Source organism: Ptiloglossa arizonensis, chromosome 9 (genome assembly GCF_051014685.1).
Source record: "Ptiloglossa arizonensis isolate GNS036 chromosome 9, iyPtiAriz1_principal, whole genome shotgun sequence".
Classification (NCBI taxonomy): Eukaryota; Metazoa; Arthropoda; class Insecta; order Hymenoptera; family Colletidae; genus Ptiloglossa; species Ptiloglossa arizonensis.
In genome coordinates, this window is record NC_135056.1 from 7,208,695 (window position 1) to 7,236,530 (window position 27,836).

The window sequence follows — 27,836 nt, forward strand, 5'->3', positions numbered from 1 at the left end:
AAATTGAAGTATTCAAATACGATCGTGAAATTAACTTTGAAATGCATTCTAAATATTAGAAGAAGAAGAAGAAGGAGAAATAAAAATGATTTAATATTCAATTTGGAGTTAGAAACTCTATTTCCGTTATTTCTTTAATTAAACAAGATTACTTACACCGATACGACTCCCGCTTGCTCTTTAATTCTCAAAGAGGCAGATTTACATCGTATTGTCTCTTCAAAGCGACTTCCACGAGTCTGGCCGTAAGCAAATACTCGTTTAAACGTTCTTCCGCGTTATAACGTAGCGTCGGTTCCGTGCTGTGAAAAAAAAAAAATGACGTGGTTGTTGTCGGTTCTCTCGCCGAAAAATGAATCGTCGAAAGTACAGGTTGTTCTGCGTTATTAGCGTAATTTCGACAGAGAAAGTATCGCGGAATAAAAACGAAATCGCGGAACGAGCGCGCGATGGAAAACAATTCGCTCGTGTACGGAACGTTGGCCTTTTTTTCTGTTTTTTTTTTTTTTTTTTTTTTTGTCAAGTACCGAGAGATTTAACAAGGTGATGCGATTATCTATTGCAATCGACGGGAAAGTCGGAGAAAAGTATCCGCTAAATTGGACGTTAAGTCCTGGTGAGATATCGACCCCTCGAGGATGTATAATGAAGACACTTTTCAAAGCGCTAATCTTTTAAGACGTTCCCGGTAACGATACCTTCCTTTATTAAAGTGCTTCGAATTCCTTAGGCAAGTTCCGAGCAAAGTTTCAAGTCCGTGGAAAACCTCTTTAATAGACCTGAAAATATTCGATTCCTTCGGACGGTTAATTACACGGATATGCTCAATTAGCAGCGATCTTCTTAGGTTCCTTCTGCCTCGTTGTTACGCGAAACGCTTTGATCCTCGAGAGAGTCGTCGGTTCGCTGAAATTAACGCCCGGATTAAGTTAATCTGACGTAATTTCGCTGAAATAAAAACATCCACCTGTGGCGCTCGACCTTTGACCGAAAGGCTTACAAAACGTAAAAATCAAACGCGTCTCGAGTGCAATTCAGAGCCAGTTTCGAGATGACAAAGAATGACGGTAGCGGATGGTGAAATTTTAGAGGTAGCTCTGTCACGTGTGTACAATCTTAACGAGGCGTTCTATGGGTTTATAAAATTACCATTGTTTTTAGAGTAAACAGAGCTGTGAATATTACAGAAATGTACATTCAGTTTGTATATTATTAGCCAAAAGTGGAAGCCAACTTTCTATAGTTTTTGGTCATATTCCCTGGCTGCAAAGTTGGTAAACATGTTGCGTGTTGTTGCCCGCGTGTAGCAACATTGTAATTTTTCGAACTTATGTACATTTACCCCGCGAACTTTTCCGATAGTTATTTTCATATGTTACTTTTCGTTTTGCAAGTATGTTACAGTATAATTACAAACATGTTTTCTCGAAAATGTGCACCGTTATCTATTATCTTGGTACAGCGCCTTCTGTAGCTGATAATTAACGTTTTTGTCAGTGTTCTTTTACACGCAATAGGAGTATCGATTTTTATTTACAATTTAACGTTTCCGTTTTTCCGTTTCGTGTATTATTTTCAAGATCACGATCGTTCGAAATCTCTCGTTAACTCTATGTACCTTTCATTTTATTTGCTCTACTTTTAACGACTTTTTCCGTATACGTTCCGCAAATAATTGTATTTTTATCATTCGTTGGAACCTAGGTTGTCGAAACTACTTAAAAATTAACCGGTTTTTTTCTTTATCAGTGCCCTTAAGCTTTTATCATTCGTGAGTTTCGATTTGAAAAGTGACGTGAACGTAGTTCCATTATTGGATTTGGATTTTAATCCCGATTGTCATTTTAATTGCACAGGTCGTTACACGAAACATCGAATTTTAATTAATTAATGGCAGTGGATCGAACACTTCGAAACGACAAACAAATTTAATTTATCGCTCCGGAAAGGAAGGAATCTGCTGCGTTCGTGTAATTTTTCAGTCCTTTGTTCGCAACGGGATAGTTTCATTAAACCTTTATATACGGTGGCTGAAAATACGCATTATCGCAGGTGATGAATTGCAACTGGGAATTTGAACAGAAAAAGATTTGAAAAAAATAATACAACTTACTTTTCCAACCGTGCCACTTCGCTCGCAGACGGGAAAGTTTTTCTCCATCTTGATGGAAAGTTTGCTGTAATGGTACTCGGGTAGAAATTTTTCACCTGCTGGTATCCATTGCTTAAATAAAACTGACAGGCGACTGCGTGTCGATATGCATAAATGCATTCAGGAAACATAGCTTTCGTGGACTTGACGCTGCTCTCAAATAACAAACATTTGAATACAGAGTTTCGTCAACTTCTTACGTCTCGATCTATTGGGAAAAATAATATAGTAATTGAGAAAAATTTTTTAAACATTTTGTTCACGGAAAACCAAGTTACGAGACCCTGAATTATATTCTGTCCATGGATAACGATAGTTGTGTAATTTTTTGTTTTTTTCCATTTTGTTTGTGTCGATTTAACAAATTGTTTCAAATCAATTTTAAATCAGGAAAAGTTAAATGAATATCATCTCTATTTTTTTTAATAAAGGAAAAATAAAATTCCAAATTGAAATGTGGAAAAGTATAATTAATTTTTAAATATTAACATCTGTTATACTTCGTTCTTAACTACAATAGTTTAGCGATATTGGCACGAACGTGTACGTTTAGTTTTGAATACTTCGTCATTAATCGTGTTGACTATAAAAACAGATATTTTTTTTATTACAGGAGTTCAAAAACAGTCTTTTCTTCTGCATCAACCTTGTCAAATTTAAAGTTACGATTTAAATTAATAGCATGCTGTGTCGATGCAGATAGTTTAGAATAAACGTGTTGGTTTTGTGTTCGTAAATTGTCCTTTTCAATTGTCCTCTTGTTTAACGTGTGTATTATTTATTGCATTCTTTACAATTAATTTTGTGTATTACGTGACAATTTTTTCCTATTTTGTCTTTATTCTATACAGGTTTGATACATTGATTTAAATTGTTTTCACATGGAGAACTCGTTCTCGAATTTACATTATTGAATATTTTTCGTAATTTATACGAGAGACTTTGCATACCTAGAATGGTGATTATTATTCTTTTATATCGGTTGAAAATTCTTCTACTATCATTATTCACGATTTGTCGTGTGCGTTTGTTCACATATTTTTCAATTAAATCCGTTGGGTAATCTTCTTTCCGATAAAAGTCTCTAATTAATTCGATGCTACTTTTTCTAAATTCTTTCAAATATTATCTATACAGATAACCACTAAATAATGAACGAACATCCGTAATTAAATTCTTTGAAGTTAAATAGCAGTTCGTAGTTTGGTAGATGGATCATAAATAAAAATTCCATAACACAAAAGTTCCAAGATATTTTTCTCCTTTGGTTGGCACAAAGAACTTAACTCTGCCTTCTTTATAACGATAATAATGTCTTACGTAAATTACTTCTGTGCATAATATCAAGGATTTCTCTCGAAAAAAAGAAACGATTCTTGACTTAACCCCGTTCCACCGAACATCAAAGAATTTTACTAGTTGCATTGAAATTTCCACAGCTTGAGTTTTCGTTTGTTTTCAAGCAAATGTAATTCATGCCCGAAGGTTTTAATAAGTAACGATCCCTACCTCGTGGAGTACGAACCGTTTTATGAAGTAAACAGAAGTTTCCCTAGCAGCGACCGTAGCTTTCAAAAATAACATCGGCCCGGGTGACTGAACGATAAATATTATTTCGCTTTGTGTTTCCGTTTGGAGCGCATTCTTCCGTTGAAAGCGGCACTGGCTTCACGGGGTCCGTGCCCTTTTTCTGTTTCCATGGTATTCGACATTCATAAGTGCACGGTAAGGTAAAGGCGGACCTGGATTTCCATTCCAGAGAAATATCTTGAGTGATATTCGCCCGATCCGACAGCAACTTCCACCGCAAGACACTGAACTTCCGCGAAATAAAATACAGAAGTTTCTCAGGGGCGTAATCCTTTCTGACAGTGACGACCGTCGCGGTGTTTTCCTGAAGCGCGAGAACGTTTCACGCGACGTTCAACTCATTATCAACTTTCCGGAAAGTTGAAAAGCGTCTTTCGTTTAATCACCCGGTTGCACCGACGCGACCGTGCACCGTTTTCTTCAAACTGTTTGTCTTCAACGTGTTAATCAAACGCTAGGGTATTCTTGATATCAACTAGTTCGCTTTGAGAAATTTACTGGAAAATTATCGGTTTCGATTAAGACGTACGGATGTCTTGGAATAATTATCGAAAGAAGGTGTATTTTAATCTGTTTGTTTTTAACGTGTTATTAGTTTACTGAGAAATTTACTGGAACATTATCAGTTTCGATTAAGACGTACGGATGTCTTGGAATAATTATCGAAAGAAGGTGTATTTTAATCTGTTTGTTTTTAACGTGTTATTAGTTGACTGAGAAATTCACTGGAACATTATCAGTTTCGATTAAGACGTACGGATGTCTTGGAATAATTATCGAAAGAAGGTGTATTTTAATTTTACTGTCATAATTGCACGCCGAGTAAAATTTAACACCGTTTTGACCCAAACGTATTTGGTACAATCAGATTTCTTCAAAATATTCTCGACCGTGTTATTTCGATTCTCTTCAGTGAGAGAAAATAATGATCCACAATGCAAGATGGTTCTAGAAACTGGGGCAAGCTGTAGCTCTTTTTTAAACAAAGATACTAAACGTTCGTGGAGAAAAAAAAAGTTGAATCCCCAATGCGGGGCCATCTTTTGACGAATATTTTTGTACGGTGCAACGGTGCAAGTGCAATACGCGCTTGCTTTTTATATTGAAGTATGCATTTTTCTTTTTACATAAATCGATTTTCCTCGACGTTCTGCGTGTAAAAGTGTTGAGACGAGATCGTTGAAAACGGAGTACTTCGCGAGATATTTCACATTTGATGTTGGGATATTATTTTATCCCAGCAGGCGTTTAAACGGTCCACCATGAACATTTACATTTTTCATTGGATTGTTAAATTGCACGGCAGTCGTGCTCGCGCAAATAATGTTAATTTTAACTTTTGTGTCATCTGGTGCGACACGAAATCCTTGAAACGATAACAAGATGTTACTCGTTCTTGAACACATAATTCAATTTGTGCGAGTAAAGAGCGAAGGAAATTGGACTTACTTACATTAAAGAACTGCATTTATGCAAGCAAGAGGTGTTTGAGATACGTATATACAAAATTAAACGTTTCACGTTGGTTGTTCAATGAGTTCTGTGTGTTGGGTCAGTACTATCTTTATAATTAATTCTTTTCATTTTTATACGACTATCTTTTAGCGAATGTTGAAATGAATTTTATAAGCATCGTAATAAATATTTCATCTTCCAATAAAACGAAAAAATAGTACAAAAATTTTCTTTACCCTAGTCAAAACGATGTTCAAATTTATGTCAATCAGCAGTAATACACTCATATAAATGCCAAATAAATAACTACTAAGTTTTTCTATATTATAGCTAAGTTGTTGGAGCTTCTTTATAAATTTTATAATACGATTATAGTCAATCTTATAATTAATAAGATCGTACAAAATTCTTTCAGATGAGATATTTTTTGTTTCTCCAGATCAAATGGGGGAAAAATATCACGATATGTTTATCCATAAAAAATTGAAGGCAACCTTGAACACTTTGAAAAGAAAAGAACTAATAAAAAAGCCTCCTTAAATCACGTTATGCCATATACGATAAATTTCAATCGGTCTACTGACAGCAGAATAATTTAGAGTTGTTACATTACACGGTTCACCTTGTATAGTTTTAACATTATTCAAAAATAACTAATTTTGAACTTGGACTTTGACTCATCGATTGAATTATTTTACACCTAAATATTATTAATTGAAACAAAATATTACGAACATGCCTTGTGTAAGTTTTAATAAACGAAACGTATTTATCAAGTTTTTCCCTAATTCATAAAAGTATGAATTATGAAGTAATGATCGTATTCGACCAATATATTCGGTACGACACATCCCTGCAGTATTCTGTCCATTTTTATTGCACTTTACTAACACACACAACGTATCAAGTTTATCGTTATTGATAAAACTGATTACGATGTGTTTCAAACCGGTGGAATGTATCCCAGTTAATAAGCAAAATATGGAAAGCAAGAGCACCTAACCAAGACGTAAATCTGTCACGAATTCAACGAAATGTGTTCTAAAATCGCATTGTTTATCCGACACTTGAAACTCTGGTTATTGGTGTGACATTATCCAATGTGACCAATGTAATTTCAACACGCAAATTAGCTATCGAATACAAACATAAAGTATAAAATACACGTCTCGTAATGTATTATATCTTTAACGGTCTTGTTCATCTTTACGCGTAGAGTGACTAGAAGGATCGATTTGTGTAAAAAAAGAACCATAGTTCCATGTAAAAAACAAGTGCAAGTGCAAGTGTGACGTGCGATATACCGTTTCACTGGAAAAAAAAAATTATATCGTCAAAAGATGGCTCTGGATGAGAAATTCAACTCTTTCCTCTATGAATTTTTTGTATCTTCGCTTAGAAAAGAACTGCAGCTTGCCCTAGTTTCTAGAATCACTCAGTACACTTTTAGAGATTTTAAGAGGAACGTAATTGTATTGATCGGACATAAAACGTTTTATAGAATGTCCACTGTTGGCAAATAAAATTAATACAAGTATGCTCGAAACAGACAAATATGAAGAAAAGTACATATGTGCATATAATTGAATTTAAAACAATCCTTGTGGATTCATTTTTCTCGGGTACTTTATTCCCATTTTTTTGCGTGCGATGAACTATTCTTTCCTTTTTATTACATTCGTGTAAGGTCGTTTGTCTTTTACACGAAGTAGTGACACATGGTTTTTCGTAATTTTAATCTTTTTAAATATCGAACGTTGTATACCTTCAAGAACGTATATTTGAAAAAGATCATGTTCCATCAAATACGTATCCATAATCACGACTTCAATTATATATTATTCTACTCTCATATTATAATTATTCCACATTACTCTTGAAATCTCTACGGAAACCATTTTGTAGATCATTATTTCCTCTTACTGAAAAAAAGACCGGAATAAATTCAAGGAGCGTGACTTTGAAAAATGTTCCATCGCGAACAAAAAATTTGATATATTTTGAGCAAATAACGCGACTCTTGTTTCAACGTGTGCTCGTTGTTAAAACTACGGCTGTACATATTTCATACTGTCGAAAAATGTTTGTCTGAAATCAAGAGTGGTTAGTTGTCACTGCGTTCTCACCGTGAAATTAATCATCGAAAATGTGCCGAACGAGCTAAAATTATTAACACGTGCTGCCGAATTTCTGAAACAATTCAAATATTTCGACGGGCATAGAAAACATTCGCGAAGCACGCGAAGAATGTTTCCCACCAAAAACGAAATAACTATTGAAAAATATTTGACAGTATTCACGATTAATCGGCTTTCACCGTGTTTGAAATCCTCGAGTGTTGAAAAAGAGATTTCGAAAGGTTTAAAATATTTTAGTAGTTGAAACCCGCAGAAAAAATAGTAAGTAATATCGAAAGCATTGGTACTTTTAAAACGAAAAAGTAAGTCAGGTACGAATAAAGTTACAAATTGAAGGTAAAAATTAAACTTATAGTTTAGTTAGCCGCACGAAAAGTTCGATTCATAACAGATAACATTATTTCGAGAACATACCTTCTAGACGCGTTATTTTTGAAATTTTCTTCATAAATGTTAATTACTAGTTTCTGATCATTGTATAAGTATCTTGACCTCGAGCAAATAAATCGTTCAAACATTTGTCGAATAATTTGTCGTCGATCCTTTACAAAAGTTGTTTCAAGGTATTTTCATCCAGGGTTTAAAAAGTATTATGAACTCGTAAAGAGGTATTTCATAAAATAGGTATTTGGTGCACTCTCGATGCTTTCATACTTAAAAAAACGATCTGACGTTGGTTTGCTTCATCAGAGGGAAGAGGTAGGAAAAGGTCAACAAGTGGAATACGAGCATCGCTGAAACAGTGAATTTTTCCGAAAAAATTAAGACGAAATAGGGATTGTTTACCGCACCTGCGACGGCTAAAACTTGCTGACCAACTTCTCGTTTTCTCTACATTTCCCCCGCATCTATTTTTTTCTCCTGTTCTGTTTTATTTTAAGAAACTGGCTCAATTCACAGAGTGGTTTCCGCTCTTCCTCACTCGAGTTTCCGCTGGTCTTCTCGCTGTAGAAAAATTCTTCCTTTTCATTGTCTTTTTCATCTGCAATAAAACGTGTCCTACGAGCACACACACGCGTGCCTGACGTTTAATGCGACAAAAAGGGTTTTCAACGATCCACTTGGCATTTCACGAACTTCAAACTGCAAGCAGAAACGGTTAAGCGGTTCATGAAGTTATCTCGACGGGGGGAATTGCATTTGCGATCTTACTCCGATTGAAAATATGCGTGTGAGCGGTGGTTGCGTCGATACATAGGGTACGGTTTCCAAATAATCGTTGAATCGTATTATTTTCCTTTGAAACGACAATTTCGTTTTGAAAATAATAAAGAACCGATAAATACGAAAGGATAAAATTCAATAATGGAAGCAAATTGTACTTCAAATCTTAATCTTTATTGCGAACTTCCAAAAGGAGGTTAACTTAAACGATTAGAAAGGAGGAGAATCATCAAAGAGAAACGACGAAAGAAAAAATTATTTCTAAACTGAATTATTATTTCTAAACAATTAGAAAGGAAGGGAATCATCAAAGAGAAACGATGAAAGAAAAAATTATTTTCAAATCGAGAACGACGAAGCGGTTATTTACATTCAAAGTATTTATTCTAGATTACTTCACAGCTCTCTAACTACGTTTTCGAGAGTAACGTATACTTACTTTTACTTTCGTGAATTAATTTTCTTCTTCCCAGCGACCTGTTACTTTCCTTGCACTCGAGATCGTCGCTTCTCTCGTGGACAATCTTGGCGCTGTAAACACGTATTTTTCGTTATTTCTGCGTACCTATGCACAAAACTAAGTGCACACGAATAAAAATACCATTCACCGTACTGAAAGCTACTCAAGATTTGTACAACAGGAGAGAAACATTTTTTCGAGTGTTTCAATCGTTCGCGTGTGCCAGGGAATTTAAAAAAACCGACCGTTTCGATGGTACAAAGAGTGAATAAATTTTATTCCATATTTTTTCATTTACTATTTCGCAGGGAGTCGTCTCTTTGTCGGCTGTAGCGGCAAACAAGAGGATGTACAAACAAGTTTGTTAGCGGGGTATCGATCGCGTTTCGAATTCATGGTGGAAATTCGAAAAATTGGGAATTTTTCGTTGCACCGAAATCGGTGTGAATAATTCATCCGTAAACGTGGCAGAGATTTTACAGACTTGCTACGTCGTAGCGGTTCTATCGCGCAACAGGAACTTCCGAGACCGCGTTTTTTTGGATTTAATAAAGCGTGTGGCGCGCGTTAAAACCGCCTTTATGTTTTTAATATCGCGATTTGAATGCGCATCTTTCGCAAGAATGGGTGGCGGGGGAAGGGGAAAAAAAAACCTGCGAACTTTGCGATTCACCGCTGCTTTCCTATGCGAAAAACAATCGGCCGACGGTGCGGAAAAGCTGCGGAAATGACCGTCGCCCTCGTTCTAAGGCGAAATGCAAGAAACTTACGCAATCGCGGAGATCGTTTCAGTGACGGAATCACCGCACGGTCGTACAATGCTCGAAAATTCCGAAAAGCTAACCGAGATGCCAATTTAGTCGTTTCCAATTTATTTTATATATATTATATATATAAACTAGAATTTCCACTTTACATATTTTATATATATATAAAAGCGACGCTTTATATATTTTATATATATGTATATATAAAATTATTATTTTATAAGTAATTATTTTATATGTACATTTATGTATACGTTTAGTATTTTACCAATACGTTATTTCGAAAGAAAAGTAGAACAAATATAATTTTTAACATTCTTCAACGATTTATTAAGGAACGATTAAAAAGTTCAGGATGATGTTCGTAATAGGATGAAACTATTTGTATTTAAATATAAATATTTAATGATAAATATTTGTACTTATCGTCTCGAACTTGGCTTTAAGTATGTAGACAATATGGTAAGGTATATGAAAGATTAATTCACACCAGGTACGAAGATTATAAAGATAAAAATGAAAATGGTCTACTTGTGTAAATTTTCGATCATAAAGAGACACGAGAATTATGGTATTTTAATATGCGCAACATTTACAGCCGTAATCGTACGATAATAATGAATTAGTAGCTGATCGAACGAGAGTAAAAAATATGTAAAGTGGGAATTCCAGTTTGTAGTTGAACGGAATAATTTTCATTTCTTGACTGCCGAGTACGAGTGTAAAAATTGTACAAGGTGAAAAAAATGAGCAATAATTCGACAAATATTACGAACGGTATTTGTGAGTAAATTGGCTTAAAGAAACTTTACACAAAGTATAATTCGAGCGTTGCCAATAACGTAATTATTGTTCTTTTTTCTCGATAGTGAAACGTGTCCCAGGGGATAAAAAACACCCCCTCGACTAAATTGCAAGTTTTTGTATTATCGCGAACGTGTGCGAAACCGTAAAGGATATCGAAAGAAAGTTTAATTCAAAGTTTCTGGTATGTTAGAATGGGGTGAAAAAAAATTTTCTTCGAAGAATTTCGAAGAAAAATTTCGAAGAAAGTAGTGGGAAAATTTGTTCACCGATGAAGTTTTCGCTGGTTCTAATATCGGGGTTCGAAGTTTCCAAAAACACTTCGTGCCGAACATTTAAGAAACTTGCTCGAAATCGGGGTCCGTTACATCGTCGAAATCATCGGGAATCGAGAACGAATCGTCTGAAAAGCGAAAGAGAAATATAGAGAAACATGAGTGAACGCGCAGAAAATATGGAAGCGCAGCGTTTCAGTTAAATTGAACTTTGATGAAGAATCCGTCTGTGACAATGAATTGTTACGCGCGCTTCGGTGCTCAACCGACGCTTGATTTCGTGCGTGACCATCGATTCTCAGCCCCATTTCTCTGCTATCGGGTAATTCCCATGTACAAAAGGCCAAAAATGAACGCCGCAAATTTCACGCGAAACCGTAACGCATCGTCCCGTTGCGTTTCTCCCATTACTTCGAGCAAAGTGTGCCGCGCACGAGCGTAGAAATACCAGGTCGCTGGTATAGTACTTGCGACTGTAGTTATGTTCATCTAGCTTCAAAAAATGTCAGTTTTAATCAATTCTGATCATTAGGATTAAAGAAATCCACTGCCCTATGCGATTGGGAAATTTGAATAGCACGTTACCATTCACGTTTATATTTCCTTTCTCTCTATATATATATATTAATCTTTCTTTTTCTTTATTAAAAATTGACAAAAATGTTGTTGAAAATATGTGATTAAATACCAGTATTAAATACTAGGTTGTTCGATAAGTTTCATCGTTTTCTCCATTGTGGAAAAATACTGTGACAGTTCAAGTTTGAATAAGTGTAAATATACGAACGAGTCGAAAAATTTACACGAAACTACGCACATGTTCATCAAACTGTAGTATCATTTTTAGAAAAATAAACGAACGTAATATTTCCATTTCTTATCAAACGATAAAACTTATCGAGCAATCTATTGCTTTTTGGAAGATCGATTCAAAGTGTGGAAATAAAGAGGTTAGAAATTATACGAAGAACACTATTACGCGTATGTCTAATAAGATAACAATCGTTATCGAACGTAACCAGTCACCATTTTGCTATACGGTAGAACTTCGTTTATTAGAATCTCGAATATTGCACGAGAACCTCGATCGTTGCACTGTAGTCACAAGTGGAAGGGATGTTCGTTTAACGACGAAAAAATGTTGAACAGTAACTTTTTTAATATCTGCTGTTATTTGTTCGATAAAAATTGCAATTTAAAGTTGTCTATTATTGGAATAAAATTCAGCTCATCTGTGTTTAAAAGGGAGATGTAACTTGTAGTAGGAACTATAAGTAGCAGAGATATAGTCGGTAAGTGGGATTCTGTTTCATTGAATCGATAGTTGATTAGCATTAACTTTTTTGTTTTTTCGTAGATAGCAATACTTTATCAGGTAAATGGTCATATTGATTTTCTTATTATATATACTTTATACATCGAATAAACGTGTACGAATAAACGTGTACGCTTCTAGTGTTTGTTCTGTTTGACTGTAACGGAATATGATAATTTAATTCCAATGTAACATCGATAAATACAAATCGTTTGGAATAATGTTCCTTACATACCTTTCGAAGACATCTTTCAAATTATATTCGCATAGGTTTTCTTTTTCTTTCGTCCTCGTTTCGAGTTTGTATCCTTTTCGATATTATTATCGCTTTGTACCTAAGATTCGTAAAATATACCTCTGACACAATATTAAAAAAAAAACTAAAAACAAGTCTCTTTAATCGTCTCTATTATTTCGATATCCAAGTACAGGTGTCTCTATAATCGATTTCAAACTGTAGAAAACTTTGCACACAATCTTCAAAAAAGATGACACGATCGAGTAAAATTCCAAAGTGTAATTTCAGTCCCTGCATTTTACGAATGGGTGCACAGAAAAAAAATATCGCTATATTACAAAAAATGTACAAATCGTTGCAAAGAAATAGTTTCATTACAGAGAAAAGAGAAACCGGTATATTTGAAAAATAAATATTCATTAATTTTCTGCACAATTTCTCACGCAAGATTGTATACCTTATTCAAATATTCGACCATTCCAAACCTACGGAAAAACTCTCGAAATACTTGAACCGCTCCTGTCGAATGCCTAAAAGACGGACCGAAGTAATGTCGGTAAAACAGTTAACGTCTGTCAAACAAGTGACTTCCACGGTCATAAATTACTTTCCACCGACCTGGAGGCTCGAGCGACGGAAGATGTACCGCCAAGTCGTCCGATCAGTCGAAGTTTCAGTTGTCTCGAGTGACCCACGTTCGTCCATCGAGGGGTTAACAAACCCCCTGTCAGCCTAACCAGTTCATCTGTTCCCTCCCGCCAATCGGGGATCGAATCGCGCTAACCTTCGTCACGCGTTGCAAACATACTGCCGACGCGTCCACTGGAAATCCGTTGTGTAGCGTATGGAATTTCCCGGTGCGCGTAAAACCACCGAATCGACCCAGGCTCTTTCGTTTCGTACAAAACAAATCGCTCCTGTCTGCGGTGTGCGCGCGGGGTGCTCGCTGGCTCGCTCGCGCGACGTCAGGCTTATTGTTCGGTCGGCCATAAGTCCGGACAACCGCTGCCAGGACCATCTGGCGCATCTTTACAATCGGTTCCAGAACGAGCGAAAAAAAGGAAAGGAAAGAAAATAAAACGAAGAAAAAAAAGAAAGAAAGAAAAAGAAAAAAGAAATACGGTGGTGCGTTCGATTCGTCGTGTCGGGGATCGTGACAGGATCGTATTTTCGGGGAAAATACAATTGGACGTGAGCGTGTACCGGAGCGATGTAACGAGCCAAAACGATAAGGTTTCTCCAGGATGGAGATGTCCGCGGGGATGGTAGGCCAGATACACCGAATAGATACGTGGACTCGGACGCACCATGGTCCTCTCTCTCGACCTGGAAGCTTCTCGGACAGCGATCTCCGCAAGCATTCACCGTTCCAGGCGAGAGACGTGTCCCGCGTACTCGGTCCCCCATCTTTCTTTCCGGTTTCTTCACTCCCGATCCTCCACCATCCCTCCTCTGCGTCTAGTTCGTTGCTCCAGTCCGCGGGGCAACTTCGTAGTGCATAATGGCGGAGGGATATCGAACGCGGAGCCGCAGCAGTATAGGGGGCGGGGGGTACAGAGGAGGGGGGCGTCGAGGAGAAAGATTACGCTCCGTCGACTTCGTTCGTTGTAGCTGATTGCGGTTCGACCTAACGGAAGCTCGATTCGAGTTAATACCGTCGCGATAACGTCACGACCTCCTCCGAGCTCTCTCTTTCTATCAACGAACGGCTAAAGAGAGACGCGGGGGGCGCCAGGGGGCCTCTTTCCCTTCCCCTGGATCACTGTTACTCTTTGCTTCCATCTTCTTTTGCTTCTTCTTCTTCTTCTCCTTTTTCTTCTTCTTCTTCTTCTTCTTCTTTTTCTTCTTCTTTAGTAGCTGTTTCGTTTGTTCCTTCTTTCTCATCGTTCTCTGGCCCTGGACTTTTTTCATTTCCATCCCCCCCTACGTAGTATTTTACGATCGAACTCTTCTTGTTTCTGTTCCGGTTGTTCCCCTGTTTCTTCGCTGCATCCGCTACTCACTTTCCATCGATCGTTTCATCTTCGACGTACGTCCTCTACCGCGATTGAAGTCCTCTGTTGTGGTTAGATCGACTCAACAACTCCTCGATTAATTTACAAAGTAGATCAAGAAAGAGGGTCTCGATAAAATGTTGCATTACTCTAAACCATTGTCAGCGGATGAGAATTTAAAATGACAAATTATAGCAACGATCGATAGGTGTAGATCGGATCATTATCATCTAGCTCTCTTATGAATTGACACTCGATGTCAATGTGAACACGAAAGGCAGGACATTGACCACGTGTTGTGTGCTATTATTTGAAAAGCAGAGAATGTTTTTTCAAATAATAAACTCTTCTCCATTATCATACAACGTCATACTTTGTAAACACACAATAGAGATTTGTAATGTCGTTCACTCGTTCCTAGAATGCTGTAAATTATCTGTCTAAGATATTGCACTTTTTTTATAACGTTTTGTACATACGATGCAGGGCAAAATAATCTCAAGAGAGATCAAAATTGCTTGAAGTAAAAAAGTATTCCATTGCAACAGTGTAGAGTGTGTAATAAATATATTTTTCATCTATATTGAGTAGTAAGGTAGTTGTAATATAATGTCGAGTCTAGCTGGACATGGGAGTTCGTATAAGAAACGTGATGTTAATCCACCCTCGACATAGGAGCGATAAGGTTTAACAGAACAGCGTAGAGTGTGTGACAAACATATTTTCCATTTATATTAAGTAGAAAAGTAGAGATAATATAAGTCTAGCTTAGCATATTTTCATATTATAGATAATATGAGTCTAGCTCGACATTGGAGTTCGTGTAAGTCGACATAGGAGTGGAAAGGGTTAAGAGAATAGTGCAAAGTGTGTAACAAGTATATTTTTCATGTACATTTACTAGAAAGGTGGTTGCAATCTAATGTCAAGTCTAGCTCGACATTGTAGTTCGTGTAAGAAATGTTATGTCGAGTCACACTCGACATTGTAGTTCGTGTAAGAAACGTTACGTCGAGCCACACTCGACATAGGATCGGTAAGGGTTAATCGGCAAACGACCGTCGAAAAGTTCGCCACGGCGTGGGATCGTCGTGGATGGATCGCCGCCGGCGACGATTCCGCAAGAATCGCGGGAGGAACGAATCACGTCGGCCGACGAGTATGGTCCCCCTTCGGCTCCCAAGCGAACCTGTGCTTCTCACGTGAAGGCTGCCCGACGCGAACGATGGCGTCGATACGCCGCCCGGCGAGATGCACGGTTATTTGCTTGCGCTTTTGATCGATCGCGTATAATCAACGCCCGGTTTCCTCCGCTGTTGGCGATACCAGCGCTGATAACAACATCGCTGTACACCGATATATTCTTGCTTTCCTTCCGGTGATCACGATGTACCTCGACGATTCGATAGACCTAATTTCTGTTTGCCTGAACGTAACGCGCGAGACCCCAACCGTACAGGGTGTTTCGGAATTGTGGAAAAGGTCTTGCCGTTGATTCCCTTGCAGTCGTGTTCTTCAACGTGTTTTACTCTCTGTTCGAAATTTCTCTAACCGTTGAAATACATTTATCGATAACAAAGTTAATCAAGTACTCGCGTATGCAATGAGGTAACGATCACACAAAAGTGATCGTATTAAAAATTTTGCTTCATGATTTTTCGCGTGTTTTACTTTCCGTTGGGATTTCTTTAACGATGGAATACATTTATCGATAACAAAGTTAATCAGATACTCGTCTATGCAATGAGGTAATGGTTACATAAAAGTGATTGTATTGCACATTTTGCTTCATGACTTTTCGCGTGTTTTACTTTCTATTGAAATTTCTTTAACGATGAAATACATTTATCGATAACAAAGTTAATCAGGTACTCGCGTATGCGGTGAGATAACGGTTACACGAATGTAATTACTATATATTAAAGATTTTAATTCGTGATTATTTGCATGTTTTACTTTCTGTTCAACTTTCTTTAACGTTGAATTTATTGATAACAATATTAGTCAGGTATTCGTGTATGCAACGAGGTGACGGTTACACGAAAGTGATTGTATTAAAGATCTTGCTTTATGCGTGCGGATTACTCTGCTGCTTGAACGCAACTGAAAACTCGAAAATACAGTAGGCTCGGAAAAGCCACGTTATATAACACATTGTCGCAGGGTCTGGATCATGTCACTCGACATGGCTCTGACACCATGAACTTTAAATTTATGGCACATCTGGCTTTCTTTTAATCTCGTTATCCTCCAACACTTTTGATATTTCAAAAATTGAAATATCACAATATATAAGAGTATACTCAATTGAGTATACACGGTCATTGACGACAAACCTCGTTCGATCGTTACGCAACGATGCATTTCGATGCAACTGCACAGGGAACGAAGTCGAAAGATCTTCGATGTTTTATGTAACGTCGAATCCCGAAGTTGGGAGACGGAAAATTTTTAAGTGGAATAAATCAGAAAGAAATAAAGATGAAAATGAATGTGTAATACAAGAGTTGCTCGGTTTTATACGAGGGACAATATTATGAAAGGAAAATCCGATTGAAATATGGCGACGTTGGTATAGCCGAAGAAGAATATTTCTTTGTTAAATATCGAGCGTACCGCATGATTCGAATAGGTTTGGCTCGGATTTAGTAATTCCTCGTATAAAACCGAGCAACTTTTGCATAATACGTTGTTTTCCAGCTTTGTTTGTTTTCGAGTTACTCGACTTAATAGTTTTTCGGCTTTCAACTTTGAAGGGTGCTTTCACGAACGTAAACACGAACGTCAAACGTTCGAACAAAGACACTTTTTGACTACTTTAACGATGTTCAAAATTTTAGAAAAATTGACATCCAACAGTCGAACTATATTTCTGATTTGTTAAAAGAAATGCGTGTGCTTTTCTATCACAACCGTTCAAATAAGTTCTCGAAAATATGTACACACATTTTTATAATATCACACGTTTAATTTCACGATAGTTTAATATAATTTCTCGATCTCTTTCTTTTTAATTAAAATTCAATATTACACAGGTAATATTAGGACGTAACTGGGTATTTAACAATGAAATGAAAACTTTAACTTACCGATATATTTTTAACAAAGATTTTTTTTCCTTTAATCATTAAAAGCAATTCTATTTTACAAAAATATATTTTCTCGTCCAAACGTTCTCTTCGGGAAAGTATAATTCCTTCAGAAAACTAATGTCGAAATTAAATTCGTTGCATTCGACAGAGAAATAAATCAATCGAATAATACCTTCATAATTATACCGTTTTCGATTGAAAGTTGTAAATGTACATTCACCGTTCGCTCGTGTTTTCATTTAGTATATTTTCGTACAACTAATCGCTCACTCTCATCGTCGATTGGAGTGTCCAATACTTACCGATTCAATCTACTGTCGTCGAATCGATCTATCGTAGATACGTTTTTCGTTTTTTTTCTATTACTATTCTCTTGGTACGGTGCAGTACGCAACATTAATTTTTTAACGAAAAATAAATAATTTCTAAATTTACATCGTCACGAGTGACGAGCGTATAGCGATTAAATATTTTCGTTTGCAACTTCCCTTCGTCGAATTACCGCAGTCTGTTAAAAAATCGTGGATACCGCTACCAACACCCAGTATATTTATAACGATAAGAGCGTAAACCCAGTTATCGAGTATTACTTAGTCCCTCTTCTCACAATAGCGCAAGACCGCGCCTCGTAGATCGATGTTCTCAAACTCTCTGTTATACGGTTCACACTCGACTGACTGTTTGATAAATGCGAGTTCTCAGCCATCGTTCACAAGCACGCACACACGTACACGTATATTCCTACAAAGCCTGGACATATCCCCTTAACGGCTTTAACGCCACTTAGAGTTATTTTATAAAACCTACATCACTGACCGCGCACCAAATTTTACGTTATAGGGAAATATTGTACATTCACATCCGTGAGTTGGTAAATGTTCCAGATGGATGGAGAGCGTAGCACAAAACACGTATCGTATACGAGAGAATATGCAGGTCATACGTAGCATAATTTCTGAGTCGTAGCAGATTAAAATGAATGATCAACGTACCTGCTCTGCGTTTTAAATCGGGGTCGTGCAACATTGTTTCTTACGAACTTTCTCGTGATTACTAGACGATGTGATATATGCACGTTTCTAACTGTTTCTGTCACACCAATTACTTTTATCATCGACGGGATAAATGTGATCATTTAATCTATAAGTGTGCAATTGAAAATTATAAACATTTGTAAAAATGGTGGTAACGAAATGAGTAATTTAAAAATAGGAAAGAAATTGGAGAATATAATAATAACGGAGATCAGTACGAATTATACGAATGAAATACGAATAATAATATAATGTATATAAAAAGTGATTCGAACACCTGGATTAATAGTCGTTTGATAGGAAGAATGAAATGAAATTCTTTTGCAAAAGTCACATTATATTTATTGTTTCTGTCCCGGTAAACTATTGTTTAGTTTGCCAACGCACGGAGGAGAAGAAATAATAAAAAATAATAATTGCGATTTATTTGGGCTACTTGTTGCGTCTATCGATTTAAAGCCATTAGTTTCTTATTTATGCTAATCTCCGTCGCTTTTTATTTTTAACGTTCTAATTAAAGTTATTTTGGTTCTCGTTAAAAAATTTACAGTGGGCTTGAAATTTTGAGCCCGGTGTCTCGTGATGTTGGTTTTTCATTAATTTAAGTGTTAACTTCGTCAAGGACGAAAAAAACAATTTACGGTAAAGCACAATATGTATTCTAATCCGACGTAAACTAGAAATTATGGTGCGTGTGAGCTATATTTATTTTTTATGTACACTCTCCGAAATTGCCATGCATTATTCAAGCACACTGACGTACACACGCAGCACGAAATAATTAGAGGATCGCGTACTTCAATAACATTAGTTTTCAGCAAGGTATGCAATACTTCATGCGTTACACACACTATAATCTACAAGGTAGACAGCCACTGAGAACATTGCTTTATCAAATACAGAATGCTCTTTGTCGTTCGAGATACTTCCCTGGATATTAATGTATTGGTTAAAAAAGTAACCCAATAATTTTGAACAATATAATAGTGTATTTGAACAAAATAACTATATAATAACGATCTGCTTGAACGGACGATTCTAAATGGAGTATTATCACTATTCAGTAACGAATAGTAATCTATTGATAATTCAATTTCTATCATCTAGTAGAATAATAATAAAATTTACTATTTATTATTATTATCTTTATTATACGTTTTTATATCAAAATAAAATGTAGCTGGAAAACATATGTGCGTAAATAATTACATATTGTATGTGTATTATTGTATATATACGTGTATACATAAAAAAACCAAGTGACTAAGAAATGATGCACAGTGCACAGAAACTATCATACATTCAAAGTGATAGATACAAAATCTAACTTTGTAACAATATTTATGTACAACGAATACTTGATTTAATATAACTGCAGTTACATTTTCATTATCAGCAGTACATTCGGTTAGAGATATTTTCACTACCCTACGATTTCGAACAGAAGATAGAATTGCCAGAATTTCGATGAAATAGCGAAGCGAATAGGAATAGAATTCTATTATACGAAGGGAGTAATTAAAAATTTCAGACGTTTCTTTGGCCGACTGATCGAACAATTACGAGTACATTTGAATGCTACGGAAATGATGCGAGTTCCTGGGAAACTGGCGAAATGTTCGTGAATCCGGGAAATTACGTTAAGATTCCATTGTGCTGGAAATGAACTAAACGCTTCAAAATTACTGAATTCATTCGTGCATACGGTCCTTTGAGAAGACAACGCAGTGCAAAATCGGAGTGAAAATTTTGCTCGGCTTTATCGATCGAAATTGTACATACATCGTTCCGTAAATCTTAATTGTATTACGTCTACATACTTGTACAGGACAATATGGTAAACTATAGATCGATAAAAACTTCCTGGCGAAATCTACATATTCAACAAGGCTTATCTCGAACTTCTATAATCTTCGTAATATGGGGAGTGATACAATAAAATTTTTAAACAATAGTCATATCATTTGTCTAGAACGGTGGTTCCTGAACTTTTTAAAAGACTTTTGTATATATTCAAAATTGTGTAGGAAGAATATATTGCTATAATTTTTAAACTACAATGATTAATGTATTAATAGAAAGATATCTTTCAATCATATACGTTCTTATATTGTAAATTAAAAATTTCCTTTCACATCTTGAAGAACACTGTTTTAGTACTATTTACTAATACATTTTTTTATATTCTTATTTTATATTTCTCTCCTGATGGTTACGAAAATATTTAACAATATTTCATTGATTACGATCACTTGAAATTGTTGCGTGAAATCGTTTTATGTAATTTTATTAATTTCGCTAAAATCATCCATGAACAATGAAATGATTTAGAAGTAATTTTCTCTTCTAAACGCAAAATGTAAATGTTAATATTTAATATTTTTCTTAATATAATTAAAAGACATTTAATCTACCATATAATGCACTCCAAAAGGATTTACTGGATTTACTAAAGCTTAACGACTTTCTACGTAGGTTTTATACACATACTAGCGAATGTTTTAAGTAAAGAGTAGATGCGAGGATTTCCACCCCTATAGCGGCCCCCATTCAGGATTTACCGAACGCTTCAAAAGCTTCATGATTGACAAGCTTTGACTAACCCTTTACCACGTATGTACATACATCTGTCTTAAAGGATTTACCGAGCACTCGAGAAAAATCCCTTACCATCGATGTTATTCTCTTAACGTTTTGTATGTTAACGCGTTGCAACAGCTGGCACACTTTCTTTATAATTCATGTATCGTAATTACAACTAGAAGATGCGAATCTGCGTTATTCATGAGCCCCTTCGCGTAGAAAAATTTTGCAGAATAGCACACTACGTTGAAGTGTAAAACCAGTATGCGAATCGTCGTGTTATCATTCGCACGCGACTTTCTAAAATACCTATAACAGTTTCTACATATTTCGTACATCGAGTGTTAAATTATACAATTTTGTAATTCGTTCGCCTGTTAAAACAATTTATCGTACAGGAGTATATTTTCTCTTTTCATTAATTTCTCAAATGTATTGTTTGAAATTTAGAACAGTTTGAGAATTATATTTCCTTCTTTCGTTCACTGTTTAAATATTCTATTTTAAATTTGTAGAAAATATTATTGTACCGAAGGTAACTCGAAAAATTAAATCGAGAACGTTATAAGAAAAAATTGCTACCATCCTTGTCATAAATATTCATATTTGTTGCAATGTCCTTTAACGTGTTCCTCAAATTGGGGAGCTTTTTCGTTTAATCTTCGGCGCCGTTATTTCTATACTGTGCGTACAATTTATAAATATTTCGATGAAATTTGAATTTTAATATAGTACACTGCCCTTAATTAATTTCTTGCAAATGCGCAAATTCAAGTAGAGACCTATTTGAATTTCAGTTCGAAATAGTAAACAAGTAAAAAAGAAAAGTGAGAAGAAGTAGGAAAAATTCTTAATCGTATCGTAATTTAAATATTTTCTTAGATTTTTAAACTTTAATAATCGATCCTATAAGAAGTGATACTAAAGTTATGTCTTTCTACTTTAAACTCTTTCTACATACTTTTTACTATAGAATTGCATGACAAAAAGGAAAGACAGAAATACAATAACGAAACGTTATTCGTTTACAGAAATATTCACCAGCCTGTTTTATTACCAATGTTTTATTACCAATTTCATAAGTTTCCGTATGTTATGTTACTCGCATAAGAGACCGCAAAAGAAACCATTAACCAGAAATTGCCATGAACGTACTTTAAGCGATACACAATATCTTACAATATCAATATTAACTCGATCAACCAGTTCACAGAACCACTCAGGACACTATTGCATTTTATTATTTGGTAAATACTGAAATAATTGATTCTCATCACTGCACACCTATACACACCATCTTTCTCGACGTTCTAAAATGTTTCGTAAATTCCTGCAACAGTAGAATTCGTATAATTAAAACTTTCGATTTAAGAATCATTTTTCCCCAAGATAAACACACCGGATAATACCCCTCGTACATTATTAGCTTCTCGGAACAGCCAATTGGATCGTATTTTAATCAATGGTATTCTACTCCCTCGTACGTGGATACCATTCGTGATAGCAGTAATTTTCACCGGCCAACACCCGAAGCGGTGAAACCGGCCCGAATCGTTACGTTTCACTTTATTCCACGATCGAGATTTGGAATTGAAAAGCAGGAAAGTATCGCGAGTATCTTCGCGAATGAAACGATTATCACCAGATCGTAGGATACTTCTGTCCCTGGGCGTGCTTCGGCGTTAGATCATTTAAAATTCACTTTGGCTCTCCTTTGGCGAACCGTAGCATTGGGACTTCACCACGCCACCTGTACACCTCGTGTAAAAACGCGTTATACATTTTATAATCTTTCTTCGCGAATAAAACGATTATCACCAGATCGTAGGATATTTCCGTCCCAGGGCGTGCTTCGGCGTTAGATCATTTAAAATTCACTTTGGCTCTCCTTTGGCGAACCGTAGCATTGGGACGTCACCACGCCACCTGTACACCCCGTGTAAAAACGCGTTATACATTTTATTTTCTTTCCTCGCGACAGAGAATATCTCATTAAATCGAAGCGGAGGAAAAATCAACGCGACTGACTCTCGCTCTCCGCAACGGTCCGCGTATAACCACTAATTTTCCTCGTTTTTTGCTGCCTCCAATCTTCCGCGCGATTCCCCGCAATTGCGAGAAACGCGGATTCTTTTTCCATTCGCGAAGTGTTAATGATCGCCCCTTACGGGGAAAGAATAGTTGCCGTTGGCTCGTGGAAAATGATTTACGCGGTATTCGTTACACAAACACGTTAAAGCGGTCTATTTGCTTTCACATTCTTTTCCGCGGGACCTTGCGCGTTGCGGTTCGTCTGCCACGGTAATTGCGGCCGGCGATCCAACCGAAACGCGTCTGTGTTTATGGAAAACGCTCCTACGCGCCGCAACACGCACTTTTCTGCAACGAAATCGGGGACGGTTTGCGAAATTAAATAAACGAAATGCTTGACAGTTTAGCGACCGGTCTCGTACACCCGTCAGTCACGATTTTCATTCGTTATTCCACGTCGCCGCGGGAATTCAATCTTTGTATCTCGAATTTATATTCTGCATTCGTATACGGAATTCTTTTATTCGTTTGTATTCTTCTCTTCGCATAGTTTCGTTTCGCAAAAGTTTCACCACTGGTGAAAATCGTTCGTGTTTACAGAATGGTGCGATGCGAGCGAGACAGCGTGTCCAAATATCTCGTTACATCGAAATTATCGAGAAAATTGTCCATTGAAACATTTGAACGTATCGTTCACTGGCACAATATTGTAATCTCTGAAAGTGTGCAACTGCCGTGGTAAAAAAGTACGAGGTTCGATTTAACGAAGAAATGGAATTGTGAAAGATAATTCCAATTATTACACGTAATCTACAGAGACCTATCCTTATACAAACGTTGATTAATTTAATTGTTTGTAATCTTGAAAAGAATTTCCAGTAGTGTAGTAATTACTTGATCAATATTTCTAATTTTGAATTTATCGTTTATTAAAATAGGATTAAAATCCAATTCGTAGGATTAAAATAATTGAATTTAATAAGGGAATATCGTAAGGATTAAATATAGTAATGATATTATTGGCTAGACTGATGTATGGAAATATATATCAGGAATAATAAACAAAATTATACTAAATTTGATTAATTTAAGTACATTTAATATAAAACATTCTTAAAAGGTTCTTTCTGTTGCTACTTCGCGTTGTCATTGATACAGTGATATTAATGGTACTATGAAATTAAATGAAATTAACATACCGAGCGATAAACTTATTAAATTTATGTACAATATTAAAGGTCAATTCGTAGTCTTAATATTACTAAATGGAGTGGTTCGTTATAATTTTAAACGAAAGTGGATCAGAGCAACACTAACCCCTAAAATATTTTATCGAGGTAAAAATCGGAATTTTTAACGAGGAGTTTAGGCCGATTTGTCGCAGGTTTAGGCAGGCTGTAAAAATGTGTAGTTTTAATTGATCACGTGCGAGGTATAGTGCCTCGAACTTCCACGAAGACATAAAATCGTTATCCTCCGACGACACTTAGTCGACAGCATCGGCTTTGGGAAGTTTCCAATGTCATAAAATGTCACGCCTGGAATTCGCGACTCCCGAACTTCATGAAAAGACAAACGTCTTCTCCAATCGCTAAGTTCCTTGGCACCGAAACACCAATCGGATATATCAGCAACTCATAACCACGAATCATCGTGCAAACCTCTATCGAAAGCTTGTATGCCCTAATTGACATTTCATTTTGGCTCTAATTGAGTTTTTATTAGCCTAAAAATATGGAAGCCTGGACAGTTACGTCTTAACCCTTCTAAGAACTATCGTTCGAAGGGTATGTTTCTATCCAGATTTTGTATCATAACAAAGTGTCACAACATAGAGGAAAGTTGTGATTGAACCATTGTCTACGATGAACTAATGTTGTCATTTCAAATTTAGGGAAAGTTTGTCCTATTTGTAATTGGAAACTCAGGTTCTCTATATTGATAAGTACAATAGATTAGCCATTTAATTCGTTCTGGTAGTCGCGGTTAGGAGTTAGTGATTGCTTTCAGATTCTTAGGCTCGAACATTTATATAACAGACGAAAGGTTCACAGCCATGTTGCTGTAAGTAATGAATGCTAACATTGTCTTCGTTGGAAGTCCATTTGTACGGCTACAAAGTACTGTAATCGTTTGAAAATTCTAGCGAAGAATCAAGGTTAGGGTCACATGTTTTCAGTTATTTGATTAAGTTGCTAGTTTTGATCGCAATTGGTTATCTAACACTAGGATTGATTATTTAATACTTCGATCAACATAAATTCTAAAGTAGGGCCACATGTTTTGAGTTACTTGGTCAAGTTGCCAATTTGGACCACAACTCGTTACCTAACACTAAAATTGATTTTTTTAATACTTCGATCGACATAAATTTCTTCGGTACTAAATACTAAATACCTAAGACTCAATTGTTATATGAAATAATTGTGTCAAATAATTAGTACTGGTCGATTAGAATATATCTCATAAGGTCAGTTGTGTTTACGTAAAGGTTTCACTCGTCATTCAAACAACGCACAATAGTGTCCGGATGATTTTCCAAGCGCAAAATCTGTCTCCGTTGGAGAGGTCAAGGTAAAATAACGGTAGAAACACGTTTAAAGTTAATCATCGCTCGGCTCCTTTGTTCGCGATCTCGACCGTGATCGAGTCACGCGCGAGCTGGACGATCATCGAGTCGTGATTAAACAAATGCTTACACGGAAGTCCGCTGAGCCTGACTCGCTGAAATCCCGCGTTATCTCCGTGGCAACATGCAACGGGGATCTATTTTGGCTCGAGTATCTTAACGAGCCTGCTGACTTCGCGGTTTATTATCAGGGTTATAATTACGCGTGTCTAACCCTGTTCCAGGAAATAAGTCACTCGATCCACGACTCATCCGGAGTTTCGTTTCCTGATAGGAGCACAGTTGGACCGAGTTCCCGAAACGTAATCAAAACTCTAACCGATCGATTTATCGATACCCTGACAGTGATAATTGATTTACTAGAAGTATTGTGATAGTAATACAATATAAAAGAAGAAGCCTTAACGACGCGTGAAATTCATCTTCGCGATTAGATTCTGCCAGTTATACTTTTCGAGGAAATGAAAGTTACTTCTTTATCGCTGGTCATTTCTTCGAATCGATTAAAGATAATAATTAAACTTCGAGGAACAACGCGAATGCTCGTGAAAATGCATTTTTTGGAAAGAAACGAAGGATTTAAACTATTGTTGTCTAGACTGAAGAATATCTATCGAGTAACACTTACTCTGGAAGTTATCCTCTGCAATTGGTGCTTCGAGTTGCTGAGTTCGATGTTTTCCAACCAGGTTGCTGGATTTCCTTCGATAAGTCGCTTCTTTGTGTTTTGTTTCGTTCGATATCCACGTTTCAGCATGTTGAACGTTGCCACTCAGTCCACAGGGTAGAATTGCTGATTCCAATTGCGATCATTGTGTACAGAGTACTGGATATCCCGTCCTCGTCACCAGAAATGATGCTGTCTTCATTAACGCTTGGTTCATTTCTGAATAGAATTTCGAGTACAATGTTGCGAGCACGATGGATATTCGTTGACTGACAATGTGTAGTTCAAAACTGTTAGTATCGATCTTGTGGCGATGGTTTGCAAGAAATATATACACCGTAGAAAAATACCAAGTTAGTTAGGGGTTATCTTTAAACTTGGGTTTAATCAAGGATGAAGCAGCAAGTTCGAAGTTCGGATGAATAATAGGGTGAGGTCATGGATTTGGGGAAGGATTTTCGGTTGGTTGGGAAAGATAATTTAGGGTGAGGTTCCGTTATTAAAAATAAATATTAGTATACAATACTGTTACACAATAGTGTTCGATAAAATACAGTAACAGGTACATTCTTCAGAGGTAATGGAATTTATTTCTTCCTCTTCGGTAGTAATTTCTTCGGGCTGATTAAAAGATACCTTTGGCTCTAAGGAGCAACATGATCTCCCGAGGAAAAGCTATTTTTCATACTGTACGAAGAGGGGACGTAAACTGGCTACGATAGGGTCTGACGTAGGATCCTCGTTTGTAACTGTTCCTCAAGTTTTCCTTGCGTTGGTAGAAACTTTTGAGACATTTGTTTCTTGTTTCCTCTCATAATTGGTCAATAGGTAAGAGATGTTGCGATACGGCCCGCGAACGAGTATGAACAGAAGCAGACAGATCAAATTACGAATAATGTTTTCGATGTACATATATAGTTTGCCTGCTACGTGGCAATAACTTCCGGTCGAGGTCTCCCTACTGCAAAAGTTGCAACGAGCTGCTACTAAATTTTTCAGTGCTCTGAACTTGGACTACAGTGCAACTTTCTGTTTAAAATACACGGCGCAAATACCCGAGAAAACAAAGTTACCTAACAGTGAACGTTACTACCAACTAAATTTAAACATTTCCTTCGCGGTCTTAAATATTTAATTTTATTGCGAATCTAGAATTCAAAGAAATCCTATTGGCGTCTAGCAGTCGGTACGCGATCGAAAAAGTGTTTCGTATCGTATGTTGTTCGTGCGGAGTTAAGATTAACTATTCGTTGTTCTTCATCTCTCTTCTGCGAACAAGAAAATTTCTTACAAGTGGATTCTTTACTCGAAATTTTCAAATGGAAAATTTCGTCCCCCGATATCAGATACGCGAGTTATCGCGTCAATGGAGTCCCACTTGCAACTTTATCGTATCGAGATATCTCATCCTCGATAACGAAAGTGTTACGAGCCGTTAGATACTGTTG

General features: G+C 36.5%; 1 protein-coding gene and 1 long non-coding RNA gene across 5 annotated transcripts in view; one reads left to right on the forward strand and one right to left on the reverse strand.

Moving 5' to 3' along the window:
* LOC143150923 (semaphorin-1A) overlaps window positions 1–27,836 on the forward strand; it is a 715,101-nt gene that overhangs the window by 363,174 nt on the left and 324,091 nt on the right. The window lies entirely within an intron of this gene.
* The window catches only part of LOC143151442 (uncharacterized), a 44,401-nt gene continuing 16,805 nt past the window's right edge, over window positions 241–27,836 (reverse strand). Inside the window, exons 3-7 of one of the 2 annotated variants that reach the window (XR_012993329.1) lie at window positions 26,350–26,607; window positions 8,939–9,030; window positions 8,127–8,418; window positions 2,114–2,360; window positions 241–906 (exon numbers count right to left, since the gene is read on the reverse strand). This is a non-coding gene — a long non-coding RNA (uncharacterized LOC143151442). Of the gene's footprint in view, window positions 907–2,113; window positions 2,361–7,907; window positions 8,419–8,938; window positions 9,031–26,349; window positions 26,608–27,836 lie in introns of those variants that run through there. The other variant, XR_012993330.1, reaches the window with a different exon arrangement.